The sequence below is a fragment of the Marmota monax genome, unplaced genomic scaffold, assembly GCF_021218885.2.
Source record: "Marmota monax isolate L192 unplaced genomic scaffold, Marmota_monax_Labrador192_F-V1.1 WCK01_AAM20220418_F8-fsc00014, whole genome shotgun sequence".
NCBI classification, from domain to species: Eukaryota; Metazoa; Chordata; class Mammalia; order Rodentia; family Sciuridae; genus Marmota; species Marmota monax.
Window position 1 is genome coordinate 32,109,109 of NW_026695222.1, and position 10,980 is coordinate 32,120,088.

Consider the following 10,980-nt stretch of genomic DNA (forward strand, 5'->3'; position numbering starts at 1 on the left):
TCGTGGCCTGGGGTTGGGGTGACAGGAAATGACACTCTGGGCAGTAACGCTGTTCCCCAGGAGGGGCACCTGGGGGGAGCTGTGGTCTGAGGAGAGCGGAGCCAGCAGAGCCACTGGCCCTGACCCGTAGGGGTCTGGGTTCCGTTGCGACCCCCCCAGGCTGCCTGCATCATAAAGCCCCTTCCCCGCGGGCCCCAGGTCCCCAGGTCAGGGTCCTACAGCCACCATCTGTGTCAACAAAGTATTTTGGGGCCTAGAAAAATAACTTCTCTGGTCCACATTTCTGGACATGATTGTTCCCTCACCTCCAACTCCCTTGTTTGAAAACACCAAGACGGGCCCAAAAAACACAGGAATTTATTCCTGAATGTCGCTTCAAAAACAAGACACGTTTGGACTCCAGGCGTCCCCAGGGGAGTGACTGGTGGCAGCGGGTCCCGCTCTGGAAGGCTTTGGATGACAACCAACGGGAGGGACAGCTATTCCCAGAGTCTCGCTGTTTTCTTAGGGTCTTTGATCCTTGGCCTTCGGCCTTCCCGGTCTGTCCCTGGCCCCCCCAGTTTCCTGGACCTTCTCTCGGCCTCCCTCTGCCCGCACAGGAAGGAGCAGCGTCCACAGCAGAAACGTTTGGCCTAAAGGTCCTGGAGGCTGTTTGGGGGGCTCCTGGCAGTGGCGCCCGGGCCCAGCTTACTGCCCAGTTTCTCCCAGCAGCGCCACCTTGGTCCTTCCTGCTGCCTGCAGTGTCCTACCGCGAATCTGGTGTCCCCTAACTCCATCGCCACTCCAAAGCCACCCCACCCGCGCGGCCTGGGTCAACACTGATGTTTCCAGCGGCCCCTTTGCATTCGGGGTCCCCAGGCCACCCGCCGTGGACACTAGGTGCCTGTGGCTGGACACCCTTCCTCACGGCAGAGGCCGACCGCGTGGTTCCGGGGCAGGTCTGCAGCTGAACACCGCCTGGGCCAGCTGGCCGAGGGCTGGGAGCGGGTCCCCTGGCCTTCTGGCTTCCTCCCCTGCGGTGTGAACAGAGCCGTGTCCTTAACCAGGGGTCACTTTGCCCCCAGGAAGCTTCTGGACATACTTCAGGCTGTTCCACCGGGGCCTGCTGTTGGCCCCAGGGGGGCGTCCAGGGACAGTTGCCCCAGACAGGGACTTGGCCAGAGTGACTCAGTAGTGTCGAGGTTGAGGAGCCCAGAGGGCAGCGATGCCCACTTGGAGGGCAGCTGACACGGGTCCCGCCCGAGCTGAGCCCCAGATCCATGGCAGCAGTCTCACCTCTGCCCACTCCTGCCCTGACCAAGGCCAGGGAGCAGCCTCCACGCGGGGCCACGGGGGCTCCACCTGGCTTTGCCCAGAGGCCACCAACCGCAGCCATTTCCACGTCCCGCCACAGGACAAATCCTGAATCCTGCAGTGGCCTCCCCCCGCCTCCCTGCCTCCTTCCCCCTCCCCGCTGCCACCTCAGGGAGTTCACTGATGACTGGGAAGGTTTTTTTCGAGCTGTGCGCAGTGCTTTGTGCTCATATATACGTTAATTGTAGGTGGACACAACATCTTTACTTTTCATTCATTCATATCTGGTGCTGAGGACTGAACCCAGCGCCTCACATGCACTAGGTGGGTGCTCTACTGCCGAGCCACAGCCCCGGTCCCACACATTATCTTTCTTCTTTTTTTTTTAAATTTTTTTTTTTTTAGTTGTAGATGCTGAGGATGGAACCCAGTGCCTCACATGTGCAAGCCAAGTGCTCTACCATTGAGCCCCAGCCCCAACCCACATCATCTTTCTTAATCCTTAGAGTAACCTCAGGAAGCAAATACTAAGATAAATGTCTCCATTTTAGAGGAGGCGAAAGTGCGCCTCAGAGAAGTGCAGTAACTGGCCTACAGTCACACAGCAGCCGCAGAGCCGGGGCTTCAAACCAGGCTTGTCTGAGACCAGAGCTTCTTTGCACTCTAAAAGGGTGGCTGCCTCCAGATCCCCGGGATGGGGCCTGTTGACACAGCGGTCCAGGGATCTGTGGACTGACAGTCGTCCCCAGTCCCCAGGGTGGGGGATTCTGACGCTCCGGTCATGAACCACACTCAAATCCTGTAGCTCTGCTTCCTAAAACCACCAGTGGCTCCTTCCCTCAGAGTGAGGCCGAGGTCTCGAGGTCTCCGGGTGGAGAGCCCTGCTCTTACTCCAGCTTTGGACCGTGTCTGGTCTCTCTCACCCCCGGGGCATTAGCACATCTGTCGCCCTCCCGCAGTGCCTGTGGTCCCTGGCCTGGGGGTGAGGACGCCTCTTGGGACCGTGGTCTCACTGCGGAAGGAACCTTGGTCATAGCCTTCACTCTCTTGGGGCCTCAGTTTCTCCCCTGAGCTGAGAGGATGGGACTCGATGTGGGTCCCCCGCACGGTCGGGAAGAGCAGCACCAGCTGCCCAGGCTGGGCGTCTGGGCTGCTGTGGGGTCGCAGGTCAGCACCCCGTGTTCCTGGCAGGTGCTGAGCGCTAAGTCATCCTGCTGAGATGTTCTCGGGAATCCAGGCCTGGCGCCTGGGCTGCAGCCGCTCTGGCCAAATCCATGTTTCCCCACCTTATCTCCAACAGGCTCACTCATAATATTTAGACACTTGGCCCCAAGTTGGGTGACTCATAGAGAGAGCAGCTGCGCTGGCTGCTGACCCCTGGCCCTACACCGCCACGCCCTCCCGACAAGGAACACACTTTCTCCACCAGCAGCCCTCCGGGAGGCGAAGGAAACTGGGGATCAGAGAGGAGAAAGAGCAGCACACAATGGTACAAAGAAGCTTTCAACGTTTACTGAACACCTACTATGTGTAAATACCTTAGGCGCTGAAAAGGCAGACAGATTGGACAGAGAAAGGATCTGTCCCCAAGGGGACTTTATCCCTAGGCAAGGCTCCTGAGCATAGTAAAGGTCACCCTTACGAAGGTCTTACATGGGTTGAAACCCACCCCAAATGCTTTTGTGATTTATTTACTCTCCATAGTAAACCAATGAGGTGGCCACTGTTGGAAACTGAGGCACAGTGAGGTAAAGACACTTGCCTAAGGTCACACAGCTGCATGGTGGTCCTCTAAGGCATTGGGTCCTAATCCCAGAGCCTTACATGGTCAAGCCTGGAGATTTGATTGAATGAAGGATTTTGAGATGAGGGGATTCTCCTGGGTTGTCCAGTCGGACTCTAAATGGCATCAGATGTATGATAAGAGGAAGAGAAAGAGCAGACAGACACACAGAAGAGGCAGCGGCAAGGCAAAGACCCAGGCAGGGACCACAGTGACACGGCTATCAGCAAAGGAATGCCGGCAACCGCCCGAAGTTGGGGAGGGCGAGGAGTGATTTTCCCGTAGAGCCTTCTAAGGGATTGTGACCCTGTCAGCGCTTTGATTTTGGCCTGGTCAAACTGATATCAATCTCGAATACTTGCTCTTTATGTTTTTGGTGTATGTGTGTGCAGGGAGGTAGGATTGAAGGCTGGAGCTAGAGCAATTATGTTGTACCCAGAAGTCAAGGCTGCATGTTGGAAATAGCTAAGTTGCCTTACCAACTCTGGACCAGTGATCTCTAGATTGTAACACTAGAGACAAAACAAACTTTTATGTTATTAAAAAAAAAAAAAAAGAGAGAGAGAGAGATGGAAAGAGAAAAAAAGAAAACAGACCTCATAATTTGAGTGCCTTCCAGAAATGCCTGTGACTTCATAGGCTGCCTCCCACTTTGTGGAGAGTGAAATGAGCAGTGTCTGTTCCAACATTTTTTTCTGTTATAGTCCATATATGAACATCCCTCACAGCCACTCTCCTTGGAGCCAAGGCCAGGAAAACGTCTGTGTCTCCAAACAAACTTACAAAAATCTATATGTCCTCTTTTCCTTTTTTAAAACTTTCAGTTAAATAGGATGATGCAGCCAACACATTTCCCTTTTCACCTTAGCTGCCAGGAGGCTGCAGATGTTATTCAAACATCGTGACTGGTTCATCTCAGGTGCATGGTAACATTGGTGTCTGTGCTACACTGACTTGAGCTTGACCACTTAATATTTTTAGTTTTTCTGAGATACTTTGCAGAACAAAGATCCAAATTAATTTCTGTCTTATGTACCAACTGAGGACACTCTTGAGCTTGCTTCCCCTGCTTGCAAAACGGGGATGATAATCACACAGCAATAAATTCTTGAGAGTTCTTTTTCCTTCTTCTTTTTTTAAAAGGTATTTTTAGTTGTAGATAGGCACAAAACTTTTATTTTCTTTATTTAGTTTTATGTGGTGATGGGGATTGAACCCATGGCCTCACACATGCTAGGCAAGTGCCCTACTGCTGAGCAACAGCCCAGCCCCATTCTTTTCCCTTCTTGATATCTCTTGTTTCCATCCTGTTGCTGTATCTGTCAGCTACTGCTGCATAACAAATTTCCCCAAAACTCAATGCCTTAAAGTTATATGAATTTACTACTGCTCACAAGTCAATGGTCTTCTGGGAAGCACTGGTCCCAGCTGGTCTCATGCAGCTATGGCCAGCAGGGGTCAGGTAGGCAGCTCTGCTGATGTTGATGGCTCATTTACACATCAGGAGGTCAGATGGCTGCTGTCTGGTCTGGGGTGGCTTTTGCTGGAGGACTGGTCTCTTTTTCATGTGGTTTATCCACCTGAAGCAAATTGGTGCAGGTTGGTTCTGGTAGTAGCTACCCAGAGTCTTCAGAGAAAGGGGAGAAACTGCAAGGACCCTTCAAGTCCAGGCTGGGGACAAGCACAGCCCCCTTCCCTTGTAGTCTCAAGCCCAGCCCAGATTCAGAGCATAAAAATAAACTCCCAGCCCAAGGGACTGAGTGCAGGGACGACACTGCTTGGGGTGCCAACGCTGTAAGATTAGCCCAGTCTCCACCTCCAGCTCCACAGGTGGGCAGGAGACCCTGGGCCTGGCCAATAGGAGCCTGTCATATGACTAAAGGAATTAGTAAAGGGATCTGCATCTGACTTCAGAAGGCCAACCTGAGCCAGTCTGAGACTTTCATTCAGACGAGATAAAGAGACTTGTCCTGCTGAGCTGGAGAGTGTAAGGGCAGCTAAGGGCCATCTTGACATGACACAGGGAGAGGCTGCCTGGAGGGGAAGCCAACCCAGAGGAAGACACTACTGAGAGCTGGAGAGAAATGAACCCTGACTCCTTTGGAGTCCCTAGATCCTGCTGCTCCTGAAGCTGTTTCAATTCCAGTTCCCTGAAGCCAAGATTCCACCCCTGGACTTTTCCTGCATAAGCCAAAAAATCATCATTTTTTTGGATTAATGAGGTGTTTTCCTGAAGGGATCAAAGTGACATAGGTCAACTGGAGCACAGAATCCGAATCCTGTCCCATTATTAGGATTGGGGCCACAGTGAACGGGAGCAGAGAAGGCCAGGCTTGGGGCCACCTGATGCCACCATGGCTCCCACGCTCCACAGCACGGTTAAGGGCTCGAGACTCTTCCTGCCCAGGGGGGTCCAGGACTCAAGTCCTCCTGCTCCTCTACGCTGGCTGAAGAGAGGACTTCACTAAAGGGCGCTTCCTAACTTTGACCTTTCCCCATGGGGTTGTTTCCTGGCAGCCAAGATGGGGTCCAGGCAGACGCCATCTGGGAGAGGAGCAGAGGATGGAGGGGAAACCCAGCAGCTGAGCTTGACCCTAAAACACCCAAGTGAAACCTGTTTTATGGAGAATAGTTTGAATTATTAGCCTGGCTTAAGATTTTTTATTTCTTCCGTCGTGAGGGCAAGACCAAGATCAGACCAGGGACAGAGAACAGCAATAGCGTCTTTTGTGGAATTTACTATATGCCAGACATCTGTCCACCCGCATTCCTCTGCAAAGCAAACTGAGGTCCAGAGGGGTTAAGTGACCTGCCTCCGGCCACACAGTATCAAGAATGAGATTTGAACCTGGGCCCTCTGGCTTCAGAATATCTTGTGCTGCTAACCACTGCACTACACAGCCCCTGTGGAAAATGTAGAAAGTTCTGTTTTTCTTGTTTGCTTTTTCTTTTTTGGGAATCAAATCCAGGGGTACTTTGCCACTGAGCTACATCCCAGTCCTTTTTCATTTTGAGACAGTGTCTCTCTAAATGGTAGAAGCTGGCCTGAAACCAGCCTTTTTGGTTGTTGTTGCAGGTCTAAATTCAGTGAATTTGCTGGGGAATGTGAACTCCGGCAGGTAGCAGTGGTTCACTTCTTGCTTTGAATACAGGCAACTTATTTTTAAAGCGGACTTGCTTCTTACTCTCCCGCTCTCCCTGCTCCTCCTTCCTTTCTCCCCGCCCCTAATCTCAGGAGAGAAAGGATTATACCTTCTTCCCCATTTTTGGCAGATTTATCTGTCCTTGAGCACCCACCCGCCATAGGAACGAAGTGATGCAGCCTTTGGGGCAGGTACCAGAAGATCTGAGAAATGACTTTCCCAAATTAACAAGCGAATCGCAGGCCCACAGGGGACAGGGCGCTGTGACCTGTGAGAGCCCCTCCAAGGGCCTCCTCCTGTGGGCGGAACCACAGCCTCGGATGGTCCCGGGTGCTCCTTTGCGGGCCATGCGATGCGATTTCCTCTCCCTTTTCCGTAACAACCTGAGCTCCTCGCTGCAGTTGGGCATCAAGCACACCGGCTCCTGTGTAAATAGGCTTCAGTTTGGTGGACATTCCGGGACTTGGAACTAGTCATGCCGGGGCCGTGTCCAGGCCTGGACATATTTTATCGGGTCCTCAGTGGTGTACATGCTGGGAATGTGCGCCTCTGTTAATCTGTCTCTGATTAATCTGTCTCTTAAGACACGGGCTGGGCTGGCGCTGGACCGAGGCCGGGCGGCGGGGAGCCAGGGCCTCCCGACAGCAGCGGCCAGTCTGGGCAGCTTCCTGCGAGGCCGCTGCTCATTCCTGCCAGGCACAATAGCCTGCTGTTCCCGGGCCGGCCTGCTGTCCCGGGGGTGGGGGAGGAGGCCCGGGTCCACTGTCCCAGGCTCTGCCCACCCCGCCCCTGTGGCCTTCCCTGTCCTCCTTCGTGGACTGGCGGGAGCACGTGGCCCAGCTTCCCACCCTCTGGCCCCACTTCCCGCCCTCTGCTGGAAACCCTCTTTTCTCGTTGGCTGCCCATCCAGGTCAGGGGGCGGGCGCATGCCCAAATCAGCCAATCAGACTCTCTCAGGGCCGTGAGCGAGCCAATGACGAGCAGGGAGGCGGAGGGAGCCTGGAAGGCCCCGCCCACCGCTCCTGCCCCGGCCTGTTCGCGCCCTTCCCAGGTCCTGGTGGTGGGCGCCCACTGCCCAGCACCACCCAGGTTCTCGGCCTGGTGCCAGGTGACCTTCTCTGCTCCTGAAGTTGATGAGAGGGTCACATGCCGGCGCACGAGACAGGACTCTGAAGCGTGAAAGGGCCGCCCAATCCGGAGTCGCCAGGCACGGCACGTGCATGCTCTGGACCTAGGCCCGGCGACAGGTTCCTCCCCACCCCTTTCCTGCTGTGGGACCTCGGGTTCTTTGCCTCCCCTGGCTTAGCCGGTGCGAACGAAATTGTGAGGCTCCTTATTCAGAATCATGAAGCATTCCACCTCACGTCTGTCGGGATAGCTGCTGTCAAAAAGACAAGAGGTGACGGGTGGGGGTGCGGAGGAAAGGAACCCTGGGCCCTGCTGGTGGGAGAGTGGATTGGTGCAGCCATTCTGGAAAACAGTTCGCAAGTTCCCAAAGACATTAAAAATAGAACCGCCATGTGACCTGGAAATCCCTCTTCTCGGTGTGTAGCCAAAGGAAAGAAAGCGCTGCTCTGGAAAGATGTCTGCACCCAGTGTTCAACGCAGTGTTCTCCACAGTAGCCCAGATGGGGAAACCAACTCCGTGTCCATCAGTGAATGAATGGGCCGAAGAAACTGCGCATGTATGTACACAATGGAATATTACTCAGCTTTGTAAAGGAAGGTCCTGCCATCTGGCACAACATGGGTCAGCCTGGGGGACATTAGGTGAATGAAAGAAGCTGCACACAAACAAGTATCACATGAGATCCATTTATACGTGGAGTCTGAAGAGGGAGGAAGGAAGTCACCAAGTTGCTTTGGGGGTGGGGGAATGATGATGGGTCAAAGGACACAAAGTAGCAAGTATGCAGGTGAACACATTGGAAGATTTCAGGTGCAACAGGTGGGCTGTAGTTAACAGCATATTGTATTCAGATTTTAGTGAATCACAACTACTCTTGTCACAGTGGGGAAAAATGTATGTGAGAAGATGGTTATGTAAATTTGTTCCACTGTAGTAAATAAATAAACAAACGTGTGTGTGTGTGTGTGTGTGTAGTATAGCATCATGTTGTATACCTTAACACACAGTAAAACTATTATTATTACTGTTGTTGTTGTTATTGACAGGGTCTTACTATGCTGCCCAGGTTGGCACTGGACTCCTGGTCTCAAGCAGTCCTCCTGCCTCAGCCTCCTGAATACCTGGGACTCTAGACATGCACCACCATGCTTGGTTCATAAACTTATTTTTTTTTTAATATTAAGAATTCCAGGATTGAGAGCGGAGCATTAGGCCACGCTTGGGGCCACCGAGCATAGAGCCCTGTGTGGCACCAGGCATGGCCCTGAGGCTGTCTCTAATATGCGGCTGGCCACAGGGGAGCATCTTACCCAGGCTGGGCGAGGGGGAGGGAGAGGGCGCCCTCCCCGCTAGTTGGAATCTAGTCCCTGCAGCCTGGTTCTGGAACCAAGCTCTTGTGGGACAGCCGGTGCATGTGGACATTGGGCTCCGTGATGGTCCACACATCAGGTTTTGGGGCTGTGGACCGTGGGCATGGTTCAGTGGCCACCTGGAGGTTTTCTGATTTTTATAAAGGCTGTGGAGTCCTCGCTTGTTTGAGAGAGAGCTGTGTGAACCTGGGCAGACCCGGAGCTGACACCTGAAGATGTGGGCCCGGGACTCATGACCAGGCTTGTTTGGCCTGTTTGGCTGCCTGTCCCTCCCCCACACCCAGAGGGTCCAAAGCAGAACCACCCAGGTGTTGAGGACAAGACCTCCTCATTCCCACGGCTTTGTTCTGATTAGGCATCTTACCAAAGGCTCTGGAAAGAAGGTCAACCCCTGCCTTTTCTGCTGTGGAAGAACAGAATGATCACGGGACCCTCTTCCCCCAGGTGCCTCTGGAAACACGCTGGCCTCTCCTTCCGGACTTCTATGCAACAGGCCCGGAGGTGAGTCCATGAACCCACGTCAGCGCGGACACACAGAGTCTACTCCTTTGAGAACACGGTGCACGTCGTATCAGACGCTCTGTGGGTGACCTCTTCCTTGCACTCCGTGTTACGCGCAGTCCCACGTTTAATTTCCTCCTGTCCTCGGTGTCATTCGTAATGGCCACAGTCTGCTGTTGGGTCATGCGGACGCCAAAGGAAATAGATCTCCCTCTATGGGCGGTGAGCCAACCTCTGCTCTCAGTAAATGTCTAAGGGAGCCTGTTTCCCAGGGCCCACCCACGAGGCATGTGACCAAACCTTTGTCCTGCTGGGTGAACAGGTTCGTGGCAGTTTTTGTCTGTTTTGGGAGGAGGCCCTGCTCGATTGCTGAGGCTGGCCCTGAACTCAGTCGCTGCCTCAGCCCTGGGCAGCTGGGATCACAGGCCTGTGCCACTGTCTGTCCAGCTGCCCGTGGAGCTTTGGTTTGCGCCTACTGAATGCCGAGGAGCCGCCTGCGTCTCGCTTTCTGTGAGCTGTTGGTGTTCCTGTCCCACTTCCCCTACATGTGCTCCAAAGTCGCCCCCGCCCAGCCCAGCCCCCTGCATGTGCGTGGCTGGCCTTTCGTGAAATCAGCCGCAGCGCTGTGTGTTCGGGAGAGGAAGGGGTGGCACACAGTGGGTCTACGTGATGTGAACCCATTTTCTCAAAGAGAGACGAGCCCGTGTGGACCTGGATTCACTTGCAGACCTGCTGCGTAGACATAAGTCTAGAAGAGAAGCTCGGGTGGAGTCAGCGCCCCTCCCGCTGAATCAGGCTAGCGCTGTGACGACTGCTGGGACCAGTGCCCCAGTGCCGTGTGGAGAAGTGACATTCTGAGAATTCCAGACTCAGGCCCTAAGAAGGCCTGACAGCTCTCTCTTTCTTCATGTTAGATCTGAAGATATGAAGAAATCCAAGATTTCTTGATACAGCAAGAGGTCACAGGGAGAGGTCCTGAGGAGTGACAAAGAGACATGTGGAGGACAGCCAGCCCTAGGAGCAGACAGAGTGCCCTGAGTTCAACCCCTGGTACCAAAAAAAAATATATATCATGAATGGCGCTGTGTGTGTGATTTGATAGAGTTGGTAGAGAAGACCTGTCTCTGCTCAGCTTCCTGCGGCCCGAGGATCCCCCTCCACGTGGCCCACTCCCGCGGCTGGAACTGGTGCTGGCTGTAGTGAAGAGCGATTCACCTCTACCAACCCTGGGCTCCCCGCAGGGTGCATGGGTTTCCAAGGCAAGCGTCCCAGGCGTAGAGGAAGCCAGGTGTCTGACCTAGCTTTGGGGCTATTTCTAGAAAATATGACCTACCACATTAACTTTGTTACCTAATAAGTTTCTGAATGGATGTGATTTACTTCTGAGCTATTTTGTTCCTGTAGGCTATCTATTGATCAACAAGTGCTGCCAATTTTGGATTACCATTCCTCATAGAGGCAATTCCCTCTCATAGCTACTCTCTTCCAGATAACTTCCTGTGAAATTTTGCTCATTTAATTTTTCATATTATTAATTTTAAATTCGAGGTAAAAAGGTGCTGGTTCTCTTCTTGGGATAGCATTGGACTTATAAATCAGCCTAGGTGAGCATAGAGAGCCGCCCTGTCCGCCCTCACGCCGTTCCTGTCCCTTGCTACAGGTGTCTGTGAGTGTTCAGTAGCGAGTTCAAGTTTCCTTTACCTAGGACTTACACATCTCTGGTTAAGTTCATTCCTAGATATTTAACCTTATTTTTGATTT